Source organism: Anabas testudineus, chromosome 11, assembly GCF_900324465.2.
Source record: "Anabas testudineus chromosome 11, fAnaTes1.2, whole genome shotgun sequence".
In the NCBI taxonomy this organism is placed as follows: Eukaryota; Metazoa; Chordata; class Actinopteri; order Anabantiformes; family Anabantidae; genus Anabas; species Anabas testudineus.
In genome coordinates, this window is record NC_046620.1 from 5137197 (window position 1) to 5157285 (window position 20089).

General features: G+C 38.9%; 1 protein-coding gene across 2 annotated transcripts in view; it reads left to right on the forward strand.

Annotated features, from left to right (window-relative positions):
* LOC113154117 (hepatic lectin-like) overlaps positions 1–20089 on the forward strand; it is a 59041-nt gene that overhangs the window by 34742 nt on the left and 4210 nt on the right. The window lies entirely within an intron of this gene.

A 20089-nucleotide genomic window follows, 5' to 3' on the forward strand; every position in this document is an offset into this window, starting at 1 on the left:
TACTTTATATGTTTTTGTTGGGTTATTTAGTTCGTATTTTGCCTGTTTTTGTTTTCCCCGTGTTCCCCATTTTGGACGGGGGGTTATAATAAACCTTGTTGTTTGTTTGTACCCGTTGTTCCCGTCTGTCTGTTTATTACAATTGTTGTAAATTTAAAGGTCCCGAGATGAGGGAGGTGAGAAACATTAAAGATGAGGTCCAAATATCACACATGTACATTTAAAAAATAAATAAATAAATAAAAGGCGCCATCTGGTGGACACAGTTCATCATTTAATTTATTAGTCTGCAGCACAGTTTAGTCCAGATCTTGAGAGCACGAGGATCATAGCTGCAGAGGAAAGTTGTGGAAGATGCAGTTTTGTGTGATGTGAGTGAATCTACGATTGAGTATAACATCATTGTTACTGTGTATAAATGAAGAATTGAAGGAAACATTGACCATGATCATAGAAACATAATCTAATCTGGAAGTGCTGTTTCTTTTGTCATTTTTACATTTGTTTTCTCAAGCTGTACATGTGATTGGTGTAAATTCATCCCTGTATAGCTCGTAGTCATTTGGTGATTGGCCGTCCTCGTTCATTTGTCCCTCGCCTTTGCAGCAGTCTAGATGCCAAGGCCACAAAAAAACATTTTTCAGTGAGGCTATTCAGAAAAAAAGTCTTCAGTTTGCTAGAGAGCAGAAAGATTGGACTCTGGAGCAATGGATGGAGGTCATGTGGTCTGAAGAGTCCAGATTTACCCTGTTACAGAGTGATGAGAGCATCAGGGTAAGAAGAGAGGCAGGGGAAGTGATGCACCCATCATGACCAGTGTGTACAGTACAAGCCTGTGGGGGCAGTGCTATGATCTGGGGCTGCTGCAGTTGATCAGGTCTAGGTTCAGCAACGTTATGTGTCCAAAGAATGAGGTCAGCTGACGACCTGAATATACTGAATGACCAGGTTATTTTATCAATGGATTTTTTTTCTTTCCTGATGTCAGGAGTATATTCAAAGATGATAATGTCAGGATTAATCTGAATCAAATCATGTTATGTTGTATATGAAAGAGTGGTTCAGGGAGCAGGACACATCATTATCACACATAGTTGGCCACCGCAGACAATTTTAATAACAAATCAATGTACAGTATTTTTTCTGTTTTTTGATACTGTGTTTATTTCCGATATTTTCTAGACTTTTACACAGAACTCTAGCTACGTTAGCAATTAACTCAAATGAAACTAGGAATTATTTCTTACATCTCAAATGTCAACATGTCAGAAATGTCTGACATGTTACTACTGAAATTTAGGTTTGCACACTATGGTCATGAGGTGGCAGTGTAGAGTACGACATCATCATTCCACAGGCTAATCTGAATAATAACCAGCCCAGAAATACTTCAGATACTTCATGCATAACTCTGAATAAACTTTTAACTAATTATTTTCCAGAAGACTTTGAACGACATAATGCTGGTACCTTATGTCAGATGGAGATCATGGCCTAAACTGAGAAGTTCCTCAAGTTTAATTTAAAACACACAGTACTGTTGTGGAAAAACTATTCATGACACTTTTAAAACCTTCTCAATAAACTGTTGCACAAAACTGTGAATGCAGAAGTGTCTAAAACTGTCGTCACTCAGAGTTAGAGTGACAGACGTTGAAGCTGCACATCGAAAACAACAGTGGAGGAAAGTTAAAGGTGAGTTATAAATAGGATTTGATGTTTCTCCATTTTCATCTGTACAAATAGTTTTTATTTAATTAGAATCTGTGAAATGTGTGAGAATAAATAAATGTTTTTGTTTCCTCATCGACTGACATCACTGAGCACGATGAGCCGCTCACAGAGCTACAGAGAAGGTAGGAGGAGAAATGACCATCCACTCAATGTGGATTTGACAAATGTGATGGTTTGAAGTCGTCTGCTGGTCTAAATGTTTCCATAAATACAATAAAGGTTTGATAAACACTTTAATTAGACTGTCTAACCCCCAGATACAGTACTGTGTGTTTTAAATGAGACTTCTCCATCTGACTTACAGAACTAGCATCATGACGTTCAAAGTGATAAATAATTTATAGAAAAGAGTGGGAGCTCAGTTTATTCAGAGTTAAACATGAAGTATCTGAAGTATTTCTGGTCTGATTATAATTCAGATCGACCTGTTTTACCATCGATAACACGAAAGATTTTAACTGCAGGAGATTAAACACAGGAAGGAAAGAAAGATGATAAACAACTGAATGAAGTGGTTAAAAGAAGGAAATGAACACAATGAAAACGTGTTTGTTGAGTTAATGAAACAACGTGAGAAACTGTTCACAGAGGCAGAAAAACCAGAACAACATCTAAATAAGGACGTTTGTGTGTTTGTGCTCCAGACTCTTTACAGTGTTCAAGGTTTAAGACCTTACTAAATAGAACTGTACACAGAATTATATAGAAAACACAACAACCTCTCCGTCTCCTCTAAATGTTCAACAGGTGAAGCTCCTGACAGAAGGTCAAAGAAGAACCCATCCTCATATGGGTGATTACATGCTGTGTAGGCAGCAGTCCAGCATAACAGTTAAAGTCTTTTAAGTTAATATGGAGTCCAGTTAGTTATTGCAGGCAGACTAGTTCCATTCTTTGACTATCGAGCGTTGAGTCGAGAGCTCCAAGAAACAGCTTCCGACGTCCGCCGAGGCCGGGACCGACATCATAGTAGCTTGTGACCAATCCAGTCTCCAAACGCATCCCAAAGGGCAAACGGTGGATCCAGGCGACGAGATCTCCAGCCAGAAGTTGGGCATCAGGACGAGTCAGACAGGTCCAGAGGGCAAAGGGTGGAATGACGTGTAGCTCGACAGAGAGACAGGAAGAGGGAAAAGAGAGAGGGAGAGGGACAGAGAGAGAAGAGGAGAGATTGCAGTTAGTTGTATTCACAGTCAGATAAAGTTTGAGGTGAATGTATATTTAGTGTAGTGCAGCAGGGACTCCGGCAGGACTAATTATGACAGCCTAACTAAAAGGGTGGGTTCAGAAGAAAACACAGACATGAGGGCGCACTGGGATGTAGAGCAACCAAACACTTCACCATCAACAAACCCGAGTGATCAGTGAGAGTTGGGAAGACAGCATCTAAACATACCAGTTCACCATAATGCTCTACGTCCATGAGTCCTTCCCAGATCTATTTACTCAAATGCTTGACTAAATAGGTAGGTTTTCAGCCTAGACTTAAACACTGAGACTGTGTCTGAGTCCCGAACGCTATTTGGAAGGCTATTCCATAACTTTGGGGCTTTGTAAGAAAAAGCTCTGCCCCCAGCTGTAGTTTTTAGGATACGAGGTACTGACAGGCAGCCAGCATCCTTTGAGCGAAGTAGGCGTGGTGGATCATAAGACACTAGCAGTTCACTTAGATAATGCGGCGCAAGACCATTTAATGCTTTAAATGTCAAAAGTAGTATTTTAAAATCAATGCGAAATTTCACGGGGAGCCAATGAAGTGTAGATAAGATAGGCGAGATGTGATCGTATCTTCTGGTTCGAGTGAGGACTCTCGCTGCTGCATTCTGAACTAGCTGAAGCTTGTTTATGCACCTGGTTGAACAGCCAGACAGTAAGGCATTACAGTAGTCCAACCTAGAGGTGATGAAAGCATGGACTAATTTTTCTGCATCATTTAGTGACAAAATATTCCTTATCTTGGCAATATTTCTGAGGTGAAAGAAAGCTGTCCTGGTGACATTATCTACATGAGCTTCAAATGAAAGACTGGAATCTAGAATCACACCAAGGTCTTTGACTGTAGCACTAGATGTAACGGAAAGGCCATCTAGAGTTACGGTGTGGTCTAACATCTTGCTTCTAGCTGCAGATGATCCTATAACTAGTACTTCTGTCTTATCAGGATTTAGCAGAAGGAAGTTAATTAGCATCCAGTCTCGTATATCCTTTACACATTGCTCAACTTTATTAAGCAGTTTGATCTCATCTGGTTTTGATGAAACATATAACTGTGTGTCGTCAGCATAACAATGAAAGTTAATACCATGTTTACGGATAATGTTGCCCAGAGGAAGCATGTAGAGGGAAAAAAGCAGGGGGCCTAAAACTGAACCCTGTGGAACACCAAACTCCACTGGAGAGCATGTGGAGTAATCGCCATTTAGGTCTACATACTGATAACGATCAGTCAAATAGGACCTAAGCCAGGAGAGGGCCGTTCCCCTAATTCCAACAACATTTTCTAGTCTGTGAAGGAGAATACTATGGTCAATGGTGTCGAAAGCTGCACTGAGATCGAGTAGCACAAGCATAGAGACACTACCCTGATCAGAGGCCAATAGGAGGTCATTTACTACTTTAACAAGGGCCGTCTCTGTGCTGTGATGAGGCCCTAAATCCTGACTGATAGAGTTCATGTATGTTATTTCTATGAAGATACGAGGATAGCTGCCCAGCTACTATCTTTTCGAGAATCTTTGAGATAAAGGGGAGGTTTGATATCGGCCTGTAATTTGACAGCTGACAAGGGTCGAGATCAGGTTTCTTGATTAGCGGTTTAATAACTGCTAATTTAAAAACACTTTGGGACATACCCACAGCTGAGTGAGGAATTTATGATTGTCAGCAGGGGTTCTATTATTTCTGGCACTATCTGTTTTAGAAAGTGTGTCGGTATAGGGTCTAATGTACAGGTTGAAGATTTTGCAGAAGAGATGAGTGAAATTAGTTCATTCTCTTCAAGAGGAGTAAAGTAATCTAGGTACTGATCTGCTGAGGTTAGCTCGTCACCTGCGTCAACTAAATTGTCTGGTTTTAAAGCTTGAATTTTCTGCCTTATATTTACAATTTTGTTATTGAAAAAGTTCATGAAGTCCTCACTACTGCACAACGTTGTTGTGGAGATATCTGCAGTAGTTTTCTTTCTAGTTAATTTGGCTACTGTATTAAATAAAAATCTAGGGTTGTTTTTGTTGTTTTCTATGAGAGTGGAGAGATACGTTGATCTAGCTGCACTAAGAGCTTTTTTATAGTTCAGGATGCTCTCCTTCCACGCTATCTGGAATACTAACAGTTTAGTTTGGCGCCATTTACGTTCTAACTTTCGAGTAGTCTGTTTTAAGACGCGCGTGTCATCGTTATACCAAGGAGCAAGTTTCTTATCTCTAATGACTTTTCTTTTAACTGGAGCTACTTTATCTAAGGTATAACGTAATGACGACTCGAGATATTCAGTCGCCTGGTCTAGTTCTGTGGTGTCAGACGGTGATCCAATCAAAGTTGATAACTCTGGAAGATTACTAATAAAGCTCTGTGCGGTAGTTGATGTAAATGTACGTTTAATGCGATAGCGCGGCGCTGAGTATACATTGTTAATATGACACACTGTAGTTGAAACAAGATAGTGGTCTGAGATAACTTCAGACAGTGGGAGCGTAAGTAAATTTCTTATACTTAAACCGAATGATATTATTAAATCTAAGGTGTGACCCGCTTTATGAGTGGGTCCTACTACACACTGATCTACTCCTAGCGAGTCCAATATGGACATAAATGCTGTTCTCAGAGGGTCTTCTGGATTCTCAAAGTGAATATTAAAATCTCCAGCAATTAACGCTTTGTCTACAGAAACAACTAGGTTAGAAAGGAAATCTGCAAATTCACAAAGAAATTCAGAGTAGGGCCCGGGGGGTCTGTAAATGATAATTAGCGGGATCGGCTGAGCAGACTTTATATTTGTATCTATACTTGTTATGTTACTATAAAGACATTCAAAAGCTTTAAATTTGTGTACATGCTTTTGTACGATAGTCAGTTTATCATTATAAATAACTGCGACACCTCCTCCTCTACCAGTCAGACGAGGCTGGTGAATGTAGCTGTATCCAGGAGGAGTTGCTTCATTTAAAGCTACATACTCGTCCTGTTTAATCCAGGTTTCTGTTAAACAGAGTTTATCAAACTCCTGATCTGTGATAGTTTCATTAACAGTAAGAGCTTTAGATGTAAGAGATCTAATATTTAACAGTCCTAACTTCAGATCAGAGGTGCTGGCTGCACAATCAGTGTGCTCTGAATTTGAGGTCTGTATGTTAATTAAATTATTAAAACAGACTTTCTGGGTTTTTCTAGCTTTTTGTTTAGCTCGAGGAACAGACACAGTCTCAATATGTTGAACCCTGAGTGACGACTCTGTGCAGCTAGCAGACGGTTGGTTTAGCCTGTTTGTCTGCTCCCTGGCCTGGACTCTGGGTAGTCAGCGACTAGCTAGGCCTGATCTCAGACTATGAGCTATACTGCAAGAAATGAGAGCAGCACCTTCCCGAGTGGGATGGACACCGTCCCGCCCTAACAGGCCAGGTTTGCCCTCAAAGGTACTCCAATTATCTATGAAGCCCACGTTGTTTTCGGAGCACCACCTGGACATCCAGCGGTTCAGCGACCATAACCTGCTGTAGGTTATGTCACCTCGTCTCATTGGGAGGGGGCCAGAGCAGATTACCACTTCGGACATCGCCTTCGCTAATTTAAACACCTCTTTAAAGTTATTCTTGGTAACCTCAGACTGACGAAGGCGTATATCGTTAGCTCCGGCATGTACCACTATCTTTGAAAAGCTATGCTGTCCTAAGGCCCTAAGATTGCCTTCAATGTCCGGTACCCTGGCCCCCGGGATACACCTGACCACAGCCGCTGGAGCCCCTAAAGGTCTGGCTAGTTTCACGTGTCTCATGATCGAGTCTCCTATGACCAGAGTTCTTCCAGGTTTCTCAGCGGGTGAGTCACTGAGGGGGGCAAACCTGTTGGACACGTGAAGCGCGGGGGTGGTGTGCTCCGGTGGGCTAGCTTTAGCCTTAGCCTTAGCTTTGGCTGCGCGAGTATGCCGCCGAGTCGTCACCCACTCGCCCCGCTGTGAGGGCTCTAATGCCGGAGTCGGGGACTGGCTATCTCCGCCTGCGGCACCCAGACTGTCTTCTACAGAAATAACACTACTCTCACTCTCTCTAACCCTCTCTAAAGTCTGGATGCGCTCCTCTAACGCTGTTATCTTCTCCGTCAGAGTGCTAACTAGCACACACCTGTCACAGGTAAAATTATCGCTAACGACGGAGGAAGACGGTCTAAACATCCTGCACTCCACACACTGAACAAGCTGAATATTAGTCATCTTAAACGTACCTGAGTTGTAGAAATGTAGAAGAAATGTTGTGTAGAGTTTAAAAATCCCGCTGTTGCTCTCAGACGAAAAAACACACGCGCGTCCTCCGAGAAGCGGAAACGGAAGTGACCAAGAAAACACCAAGAAAACTCTGAAGGATGAAAATGAAGCTCTGAAGAAAAATTTCACAGGTGAGTTTGAAACTGTCCAAAGGTTCAGTCTCTAAAGTCTCAGAGTCTCAAACGTGAAACATTTTCATCTGTGCTCATTAATTTTCCAATAATTTCTCTTTAATTGTTCTGATCAGCTTATTGAATTAAATTGTAAAATGTTCCTGATGAGTGACTGATCACAGTAAAATGTTTTTTATCCTTTGATCACAGAGAAACTCACTGAATTAAAACAATGCAGCGTGGTGCAGCCTGTGTGTCCACAGCCTCCTGAGGCACAAATTAATAAGTCATGAACTTGTCTTCTGACTTTAGTGATTACGTGAAGAAATAATAATAAATGACAAATACTCTGAGTCAGTAAAACAGTGATATTAGTATTTACAGTATGTTTCAATAGCCCTGAACAACTGTGAACAAGAAATCTTAATTTTCTCTGATTGTGTCGGTAAAAGTTCACAAACCTTCACTGTTTGAAGTTTCTACTGTTTTAAAGTTATATACAAACAATTACAATGGAGTCTTTACTCTAATCTTCTTAAAGTTCACACATGTCCAAAGTGTGAAGAAGGCTGGGAGCTACATGGAGGAAAGTGTTATTATTTCTCCACCAGTAAATCAACCTGGGACCAGAGCAGAGATGATTGTAGACGTGGAGGAGGAGATCTGGTGAAGATAGACAGCAGAGAGGAGCAGGTAGAAAACACTGCAGCAGCTTCATGTTCTCACATCTGAACATTTTATCATCTCAGCACAGAAAAGTCTCACACAGTCAATTTCATCAACTCTTCCTGTTCAGTCGTTCCTGGAGCTCAGACTGAGACAAAAGATGGACTATGACGAGGACAAGTTCTGGATCGGACTCACAGACTCAAAGGAAGAAGACAAATGGTTGTGGGTGGACGACTCACCACTGAACACAAGGTTTGATTGTTGTGGAAAAGTGTTTTGTCCAACATGAAGTCATCAATTTTGCTGATGAAGTCTTTTCTGTTCAACATTTCTCAGTTTGACTTTTTGGAGCGGCAAAGACCCGGACAACTGGACAGGAACTAATCCTGAAGGAGAGGACTGTGCGAGGATGGGGGAGAGAGGAGGAGCTGATGACCTGAAGTGTTGGTTTGATAGATCCTGTAAAGATCCTCAGAAAAGTATTTGTGAGAAATCAGCTGAAACTGGACGAGTCACACGAGTCTGAAATCCAGTTCAACTTGAGTCAGAATGTGGAAGCAAAGATACTGTTGGTAAAACTGATGGAAAATAGAATAAGAGCTCACAATCGATAAAGATACCAACCAGATATGTTTTAAGTTTAAATAAAACTTTGAATTCAATGTTTTGTATTAATATCACGTTTACTTCTTTATTCACACTCACACAACTGTAGAGTCTGTTCTTACAGCCTAAGTTACCTTTATGATGTTTAATAAACCACGTTCAACCTTAAACTGTCTCATTTGTTCTGTTTTTGTAAATTTCTAACTTCAAGTTAAATAAATAAATAAAACAGTCTGTGTGATTTGTTCAATATTGTGACAGTTAAAATAAGTTTGGACACAAAGATTTAAAAAATTAAACTAAACTTTAGAAAAGAGACAAACATGAGAGAGGAGGTGGCAGCACGTCCACGTCTGCTCTGTATTGAAATTTTATTGTTAAATATAAAACATTTGTGTTTTAAACTAAATAAAAAACATCAGCATCTGGTTTGTGACCGTTTTATCTAAATTAAAGTTGCAGTTAAAGAAATATTTAAATATAAAAAGTCTGATTTTGGGGAAGTAGAGTCTCCTTATCTTTCTACAGTATCGCTGAGTCTGAGTTTTTTTGTTAAACCACTAAACTGTAAATGCTGAAGTGAATGAAACTGTCGTTCACTCAGAGTTAGAGTGACAGACGTTGAAGCTGCACATCGAAAACAACAGTGGAGGAAAGTTAAAGGTGAGTTTTAAATAGGATTTGATGTTTCTCCATTTTCATCTGTACAAATACTTTAGATTTAATTAAAATCTGTGAAATGTGTGAGAATAAATAAATGTTTTTGTTTCCTCATCGACTGACATCACTGAGCACGATGAGCCGCTCACAGAGCTACAGAGAAGGTAGGAGGAGAAATGAACATCCACTCAATGTGGATTTGACAAATGTGATGGTTTGAAGTCGTCTGCTGGTCTAAATGTTTCTATAAATACAATAAAGGTTTGATAAACACTTTAATTAGACTGTCTAACCCCCAGATACAGTACTGTGTGTTTTAAATCAGACTTCTCCATCTGACGTACAGAACCAGCATCATGACGTTCAAAGTGATAAATAATTTATAGAAAAGAGTGGGAGCTCAGTTTATTCAGAGTTAAACATGAAGTATCTGAAGTATTTCTGGTCTGGTTATAATTCAGATCGACCTGTTTTACCATCGATAACACGAAAAGTTTTAACTGCAGGAGATTAAACACAGGAAGGAAAGAAAGATGATAAACAACTGAGTGAAGTGGTTTAAATGAGGAAATGATGAAAACGTTTGTTGAGTTAATGAAACAACGTGAGATACTGTTCACAGAGGCAGAAAAACCAGAACAACATCTAAATAAGGACATTTGTGTGTGTGTGCACAAGACTCTTTACAGTGTTCAAGGTTTAAGACCTTACTAAATAGAACTGTACACAGAATTATATAGAAACACAACAACCTCTCCGTCTCCTCTAAATGTTCAACAGGTGAAGCTCTTGACAGAAGGTCAAAGGTCACAGCAGAGAGGGTGGCCCTGCTGGTTCTCAGTTCTCTGCTGGCAGCTGCTCTTATTGTTTTTTACCGTCTCTGTGAGTTTCTACACTTTTATTCATGTTTTATCATCAAAACCTTCATCTAGTGGAGTTTATATTAAAAGTATCATCACTATGATTCATCTTTAACACAGACATTTATCAGTGTTTATTATTAATAACTTTAATGACGTCTTTCTTTTTTAATCAGCTTTTGAATATTTCAACACCAAGAAAACTCTGAAGGATGAAAATGAAGGTCAGAAGTTATAATTAGCTCTTTATTCTTTTTTCCTTTTCATAACAAAAAAGGTGCAAGATAGTTAGTTTTTTTTTTTTGTTTTTGTGAGATTAAAGTGAAGAGAAAGTTGTGGAAGAGTTTTCAGCAGATTCTTGAAAGTTGGAGTGATGCAGAGGTGAGGAGGTCGTTTCACCATCGAGAAACCACAGATATGAAAAGGTTATTTTGAGATAACGGGACCACATGACGTTCACTTGCAGAGCACGGTGAGGGTTGTAGGCCGGTGCTGTTGAGTTGACTTTGAACACGATGCAGCAGTTACAGGAAGTCAGAGATCTGAAGAGTGGTGTAACGTGTCCTTTTTGGGACTTTGAGACTTCAGGTTTTATCTTGAATCTTCGTTTTCTCTGTATCAACTGCTCAGTTAAAACTAACAAACCTTTTTACTATAATTTGTTTGCAGCTCCAAAGTGTGAAGAAGGCTGGGAGCTACATGGAGGAAAGTGTTATTATTTCTCCACCAGTAAATCAACCTGGTACCAGAGCAGAGATTATTGTAGATGTAAAGGAGGAGATCTGGTGAAGATAGACAGCAGAGAGGAGCAGGTAGAAAACACTGCAGCAGCTTCATGTTCTCACATCTGAACATTTTATCATCTCAGCACAGAAAAGTCTCACACAGTCAATTTCATTAACTCTTCCTGTTCAGTCGTTCCTGGAGCTCAGAGTGAGAAAGAAGATGAACGATGACGATGACAGGTTCTGGATCGGACTCACAGACTCAAAGGAAGAAGGCAAATGGTTGTGGGTGGACGACTCACCACTGAACACAAGGTTTGATTGTTGTGGAAAAATGTTTTGTCCAACATGAAGTCATGAATTTTACTGATGAAGTCTTTTCTGTTCAACATTTCTCAGTTTGACTTTTTGGACCATCTACGAGCCAAACAACTGGAAAGTAGAAAATCTTCTAAGTGGAGAGGACTGTGCGAGGATGGGGGATAAAAGAGAAGCTGATGACCTGAAGTGTTGGTATGACAGATCCTGCCTATGGCCTCAAAAAAGTATTTGTGAGAAATCAGTTTAAACTGGACGAGTCACACGAGTCTGAAATCCAGTTCAACTTGAGTCAGAATGTGGAGCAAAGATACTGTTGGTAAAACTGATGGAAAATAGAATAAGAGCTCACAATCAATAAAGATACCAACCAGATATGTTTTAAGTTTAAATAAAACTTTGAATTCAATGTTTTGTAGTAGTATCACATTTACTTCTTTATTCACACTCAAAATCCAGGAGGTCCACAAAGACTCACACTCACAGTAACAGGGGTAGACAGGAAGCAGGGTGAGGTCAGGCAAGTCCAGTGAGGGGAATCAGGTAGAGACTTGGTTTGGGTCCAGTACAGTGAGCAGAGGGAATGACGGGTGAGAGATGAACTCACAGTACTGGAGGGTCAGGCAAAAGACAGAGTCCAGGGCAGGCAGAGTCCGTCATATCAGGTTGGACGTCCAAACCAAATCGCTGGATAGTTGCTCTAAGGTTGAGGTCAGACTATCTGGCAGTGGAGAAAGACGAACAGGTCTGCTCATAAAGGGAGAGGAAACCAGGGGCAGCCAACGAGTCAATGACAGTAATTAGGCCGGGAGGGGGAAACAGGAAGTTGACCAAATAAGGGCAAGAGCTGTGAAACAGAAAGATGTTTTGATTTTTATAGTTTAGGTTAGACGGTGTAGTAACAGATGATCGATGTAATGAAAAACAATCCTGGATTAAGGTTAGTCCTGAAGTCGTCCACTGTCGTCCTCTAACTAAAGAGTCAGAGATCAACTACACAACTGAAGATTGAACAGTTTAATGCAGCAGTTCGGTGAGAAGGATTTCAAATGTGTCAAGAACAGTTTTAGTACAACAGTACTGTGTGTTTTAAATCAGACTTCTGCAATTAGGCCACAATCTCCATCTGACGTACAGTACCAGCATTATTCTTTATTTTTAAATTACAAATAACAGACACGATGAAGAGTCTGTTCTTAGTGTTTGTTTCCTGGATGCTTCAAGTTTCCACAACATGTTTGTGTTTTTCTTAATGAACAATGACTTTTTCTAAAATACTGTCAACTTTGTTTTACATACATCATTCTGCACATTCAAATGGTTAAATAGCAATAAAAACAGATTTAACTTTAAGATATAATTTATTCATTAAGGAATTGTTCTTATGTAACAAATGACTGATGCTGGGAACAAACACTGAATTAACCAGTTTGTTACTGATTAATAAATGTGACTACAACAGCCTGGGTTATCTTTATATTGTTAAATAAACTATATTTAAACTGTCTCAGTTAACACAAAAATGTTTGGGTACAAATGATCCTACATAAACACAATCTGTGTGGTTTATTAGATCTAATTTAACCACTTTAAATATCATGTTGTTAAAATAAAGTTTCTATATGACAACACATAAAAACAGTGAATAAATGGACTGTGATGCAGGATTTGAAAAGTTTCTATGGATTCTTTGTGTCAGATAACTCTACACACTGTGGTTAATTTAAAAGTCCTGAAAACACCAGAGAAACATTAAATATGAGTTTCAATTATGACACATATATGTAGAAAAGGCGCCGTCTGGTGGACTCAGTTCATCATTTAATTTATTAGTCTGCAGCACAGTTTAGTCCAGAGCTCGAGAGAATGAGGATCATAGCTGCAGAGGAAAGTTGTAGAAGATGCAGTTTTGTGTGATGTGAGTGAATCTACGATTGAGTATAACACTGATCATTGTTATTGTGTATGACTGAAGAATTAAAGGAAACATTGACCATGATCATAGAAACATAGAGTTTACTCTGTCAAATCTGGAAGTGCTGTTTCTTTTATCATATTTACATTTGTTTTCTCAAGCTGTACATGTGATTGGTGTAAATTCATCCCTGTATAGATGTGGCCAGAGCTTGGAGCTGTAGTAATTCGGTGATTGGCCGTCCTCATTCAGTTGTCCCTCACCTATGAAGACGTTTAGATGCCAAGGCCACAAAACTACTTTAATCATAAAAGAAGAGGGTTCAATTTCCCAGAGAGCATGAAGATTGGACTCTGGAACAATGGATGGAGGTCATGTGGTCTGAAGAGTCCAGATTTACCCTGTTACAGAGTGATGAGAGCATCAGGGTAAGAAGAGAGGCAGGTAAAGTGATGCACCCATCATGACAAGTGTGTACTGTACAAGCCTGTGGGGGCAGTGCTATGATCTGGGGCTGCTGCAGGTGATCAGGTCGAGGTTCAGCAACATTATGTGTCCAAAGAATGAGGTCAGCTGACGACCTGAATAAACTGAATGACCAGGTTATTTTATCAGTGACATTTTTTCTTCCCTGATGTCACAGGTATGTTTCAAGATGATAATGTCAGGATTCATCTGGATCAAATTATAAAAGAGTGGTTCAGGGAGCAGGATACATCATTTTCACACATGGATTGGCCACCACAAACAAATTTAACAATAAATGAATGAACAGTATTTCTTCAGATTTTTAATACAGTGTGTTTATTTCCTATGTTTTCTATTTACACAGAACTCTATTCAATTCAATTCAATTCAATTTTATTTGTATAGCGCCAATTTACAACAGAAGTTATCTCAAGGCACTTTACAGTGTAAGGTTTAAGACCTTACAGAAAATATTTATACAAAAAATTATAGAGAAAACCCAACAATCCCATTTGAGCAAGCTTTAGGCAACAGTGGAGAGGAAAAACTCCCTTTAGAGGAAGAAACCTCCAGCAGAACCAGGCTCATAGTGGGCGGCCATCTGCCTCGACCGGTTGGGGTGAGTGGAAAGAGAAGAGAGAAAAGAACAGCAGGCAATAAAGACAACAACAAGCATCAAGAACATTTGGCAGATGAACTGGATTCTGGAGATGTACAGCTCCAGGCCGAGGATACCTGCAGAAAAGTACAGAGAGAGGGAGACAGAGAGGAGGAAACACAACTACAGGAGAGAGAAGACACAAAGTTAATGACATGCAATGGTGGACTTGATATAGGAGAGAGGAGAGAAACTCAGTTTGTCAGTAGAGTTCCCCCAGCAGTCTAACCTATAGCAGCATAACTAAGAGATGGTTCAGAGTCACCTGATCCATCTCTAACTATAAGCTTTATAAAAAAGGAAAGTTTTAAGTCTAGTCTTAAATGTAGAGACGGTGTCTGCCTCCCGAACCTGAACTGGGAGCTGGTTCCACAGGAGAGGGGCTTGGTAGCTAAAGGCTCTGCCTCCCATTCTACATTTGGAAACTCTAGGAACCACAAGTAAACCTGCAGTCTGAGAACGGAGAGTTCTGCTTGGAAGATAAGGAACTATGAGGTCTTTAAGATAAGATGGAGCCTGATTATTAAGGGATTTATAAGTTAGGAGAAGAATTTTAAATTCAATTCTGGATTTAACAGGGAGCCAATGGAGAGAAGCTAACGTTGGAGAAATATGATCTCTCTTATTAATTCCAGTCAGAACTCTGGCTGCAGCATTTTGGATTAACTGGAGGCTATTTAATGAGTTATTGGGACATCCTATTAATAATGAATTACAATAGTCCAGTCTGGAAGTAACAAATGCATGGACTAGTTTTTCAGCATCACTTTGGGACAGGATGCTCCTAATTTTAGCAATGTTTCTTAGGTGAAAAAAGGCAGTTCTAGAGATTTCTTTTATGTATGAAGTGAAGGAGATATCCTGATCAAAGATAACTCCGAGGTTTCTTACAGTATTACTTGAGGCCAGAACTAAGTCATCAATGGTGAGAATGTGTTTAGACATAGTGTCTCTGAGATTTTTAGGCCCAAACAGTATAACCTCTGTCTTGTCCGGATTTAGGAGAAGGAAATTGGAGGTCATCCAGGCCTTTATGTCTTTTAAGCATTCCTGAAGTTTGACTAATTGATTAGTTTCTCCTGGTTTCATAGATAAATATAGCTGGGTATCATCTGCATAACAATGGAAATTTATAGAGTGTTTCCTAATAATATTGCCTAAAGGGGACATATATAACGTGAAAAGAATCGGTCCAAGCACAGATCCCTGTGGAACTCCATAGCTGACTTTGCTGTGCATGGAAGACTCATCATTAACATGTACAAACTGGAATCTATCTGATAGATATGATTTAAACCACTCTAGTGCTGTTCCTTTGATTCCAATGACATGTTCCAGTCTGTGTAATAAAATGTTGTGATCTATAGTGTCGAATGCAGCACTAAGATCTAACAAGATGAGTATAGAGAGTAGACCATTGTCTGATGCTAGTAGAAGAACATTAGTCACCTTTACCAGTGCTGTTTCTGTACTATGATGTACTCTAAATCCTGACTGGAAATCTTCATACAAGTTATTGCTACGTAGGTGGTCGTACAATTGCTTAGAAACTATCTTTTCAAGGATTTTAGAGATAAAGGGCAGATTGGATATTGGTCTATAATTCGCTAAGACCCCTGAGTCCAGAGTAGGCTTTTTGAGTAGGGGCTTGACTACAGCAACGTTAAAAGCCTGTGGTACGTAGCCTATTTGTAAAGACAGATTGATCTGATCTAATATGGACGTGCTGATCAAAGGTAAGACATCTTTGAGGAGTCTAGTCGGGATAGGGTCTAAGACAACTCTAGCTACGTTAGCACTTAACTCAAATGAAACTATGACTTATTTCTTACATCTCTAATGTTTTTCTCCAGAAATGTCTGACATGTTACTCCTGAAATTTAGGTTTACAAATTTTGGTCATGAGGTGGCAGTGTAGAGTAAGACATCATTATTCCACAGGCTGATCTGAATTATAACCAGCCTCACTTAAAACACTCAGTACTGTTGTGCAAAAACCATTTGTGACACATTTCAAAACCTTCTGAATAAACTGTTGCACAAAACTATAAATGCTGAAGTGACTGAAACTGTCGTCACTCAGAGTTAGAGTGACAGACGTTGAAGCTGCACATCGAAAACAACAGTGGAGGAAAGTTAAAGGTGAGTTTTAAATAGGATTTGATGTTTCTCCATTTTCATCTGTACAAATAGTTTTGATTTTATTAGAATCTGTGAAATGTGTGAGAATAAATAAATGTTTTTGTTTCCTCATCGACTGACATCACTGAGCACGATGAGCCGCTCACAGAGCTACAGAGAAGGTAGGAGGAGAAATGAACATCCACTCAATGTGGATTTGACAAATATGATGGTTTGAAGTCGTCTGCTGGTCTAAATGTTTCCATAAATACAATAAAGGTTTGATAAAGACTTTAATTAGACTGTCTAACCCCCAGATACAGTACTGTGTGTTTTAAATCAGACTTCTCCATCTGACGTACAGAACCAGCATCATGTCGTTCAAAGTGATAAATAATTTATAGAAAAGAGTGGGAGCTCAGTTTATTCAGAGTTAAACATGAAGTATCTGAAGTATTTCTGGGCTGATTATAATTCAGATCGACCTGTTTTACCATCGATAACACGAAAAGTTTTAACTGCAGGAGATTAATCACAGGAAGGAAAGAAAGATGATGAACAACTGAGTGAAGTGGTTTAAAGAAGGAAATGAACACAATGAAAACGTGTTTGTTGAGTTAATGAAATGAGATGAATCTGCGAAAAAACTGTCTGTGTTTAAAACATCTTAAAAACAAAAAGAAAAATAACTCATTACTGTCTTGTAAAAACATGTGCAGTGTGTTGTTTTAATTCATGGTTTGTGTTAATAACTATTTTTAAATCCAGTTTAATTCAGTTATCTTTTATTTGTATGTTGACAAAATACAACAGACGTCATCTCAAGACTCTTTACAGTGTTTAAGGTTTAAGACCTTACTAAATAGAACTGTACACAGAATTATATAGAAAACACAACAACCTCTCCGTCTCCTCTAAATGTTCAACAGGTGAAGCTCCTGACAGAAGGTCAAAGGTCACAGCAGAGAGAGTGGCCCTGCTGGTTCTCAGTGCTCTGCTGGCAGCTGCTCTTATTGTTATTTACCGTCTCTGTGAGTTTCTACACTTTTATTCATGTTTTATCATCAAAACCTTCATCTAGTGGAGTTTATATTAAAAGTATCATCACTATGATTCATCTTTAACACAGACGTTTATCAGTGTTTATTATAAATAACTTTAATGACGTCTTTCTTTTTTAATCAGCTTTTGAATATTTCAACACCAAGAAAACTCTGAAGGATGAAAATGAAGCTCTGAGGAAAAATCTCACAGGTTAAAAGTTTGAAACTGTCCAGAGGTTCAGTCTCTAAAGTCTCAGTGTCTCAAACATGTGAAACATTTTCATCTGTGCTCATTAATTTTCCAATAATTTATCTTTAATTGTTCTGATCAGCTTATTGAATTAAATTGTCAAATGTTCCTGATGAGTGACTGATCACAGTAAAATGTTTTTTTATCCTTTGATCACAGAGAAACTCACTGAATTAAAACAATGCAGCGTGGTGCAGCCTGTGTGTCCACAGCCTCCTGAGGCACAAATGAGTAAGTCATGAATTTGTCTTTTGACTTTAGTGATGACGTGAAGAAACAATAATAAACGACAAATACTCTGAGTCAGTAAAACAGTGATATTAGTATTTACAGTATGTTTCAATAGCCCTGAACAACTGTGAATGAGAAATCTTAATTTTCTCTGATTTTGTCAGTAAATATTCACAAACCTTCACTGTTTGAAGTTTCTACTGTTTTAAAGTTATATACAAACAATTACAATGGAGTCTTTACTCTAATCTCTTTATAGATGACACATGTCCAAAGTGTGAAGAAGGCTGGGAGCTACATGGAGGAAAGTGTTATTATTTCTCCACCAGTAAATCAACCTGGGACCAGAGCAGAGATGATTGTAGACGTGGAGGAGGAGATCTGGTGAAGATAGACAGCAGAGAGGAGCAGGTAGAAAACACTGCAGCAGCTTCATGTTCTCACATCTGAACATTTTATCATCTCATCACAGAAAAGTCTCACACAGTCAATTTCATCAACTCTTCCTGTTCAGTCGTTCCTGGAGCTCAGACTGAGAGAAAAGATGAACTGTGACGAGGACAAGTTCTGGATCGGACTCACAGACTCAAAGGAAGAAGGCAAATGGTTGTGGGTGGACGACTCACCACTGAACACAAGGTTTGATTGTTGTGGAAAAATGTTTTTTTGTCAATGTCCAACATGAAGTCATGAATTTTACTGATGAATTCTTTTCTGTTCAACATTTCTCAGTTTGGCTTTTTGGAGCGGCACCGAGCCGGACAACTGGCCAGGAAAAGGTCCTGAAGGAGAGGACTGTGCGAGGATGGGAAAGAAATCAGGAGCTGATGACCTGAAGTGTTGGTTTGATGTACCCTGCAAAATATCTTACAAAAGTATTTGTGAAAAATCAGCTGAAACTGGACGAGTCACATGTGTCTGAAATCCAGTTCAACTTGAGTCAGAATGTGGAGCAAAGATACTGTTGGTAAAACTGATGGAAAATAGAATAAGAGCTCACAATCAATAAAGATACCAACCAGATATGTTTTAAGTTACAAATAAATTTTGAATTCAATGTTTTGTATTATATCACATTTACTTCTTTATTCTTTATTCACACTCACACAACTGTAGAGTCTGTTCTTACAGCCTAAGTTACCTTCATGATGTTTAATAAACTACGTTCAACCTTAAACTGTCTCATTTGTTCTGTTTCTGTAAATTTCTAACTTCAAGTTCCCCTAAGTTCCTTCCTTGGGGAAGTAGAGTCTCCTTATCTTTCTACAGTATCGCTGAGTCTGAGTTTTTTCGTTAAACCACTAAACTGTGAATGTTGAAGTGTCTGAAACTGTCGTTCACTCAGAGTTAGAGTGACAGACGTTGAAGCTGCACATCGAAAACAACAGTGGAGGAAAGTTAAAGGTGAGTTTTAAATAGGATTTGATGTTTCTCCATTTTCATCTGTACAAATAGTTTTGATTTTATTTGAATCTGTGAAATGTGTGAGAATAAATAAATGTTTTTGTTTCCTCATCGACTGACATCACTGAGCACGATGAGCCGCTCACAGAGCTACAGAGAAGGTAGGAGGAGAAATGAACATCCACTCAATGTGGATTTGACAAATGTGATGGTTTGAAGTCGTCTGCTGGTCTAAATGTTTCCATAAATACAATAAAGGTTTGATAAAGACTTTAATTAGACTGTCTAACCCCCAGATACAGTACTGTGTGTTTTAAATCAGACTTCTCCATCTGACGTACAGAACCAGCATCATGTCGTTCAAAGTGATAAATAATTTATAGAAAAGAGTGGGAGCTCAGTTTATTCAGAGTTAAACATGAAGTATCTGAAGTATTTCTGGTCTGGTTATAATTCAGATCGACCAGTTTTACCATCGATAACACGAAAAGTTTTAACTGCAGGAGATTAAACACAGGAAGGAAAGAAAGATGATAAACAACTAAGTAAAGTGGTTTAAAGAAGGAAATGAACACGATGAAAATGTGTTTGTTGAATTTATGAAACGAGATGAAACTGCAAAAACACTGTCTGTGTCTGAAACCTCTTAAAAACAGCAACAAAAAGAAAAATAACTCATTACTCTAGTAAAAACATTTGCAGTGTGTTGTTTAATTCATGGTTTGTGTTAATAACTATTTTTAAATCCAGTTTAATTCATTTATCTTTTACTTTTATAGTTCCCAATCACAACAGACGTCATCTGAAGACTCTTTACAGTGTTTAAGGTTTAAGACCT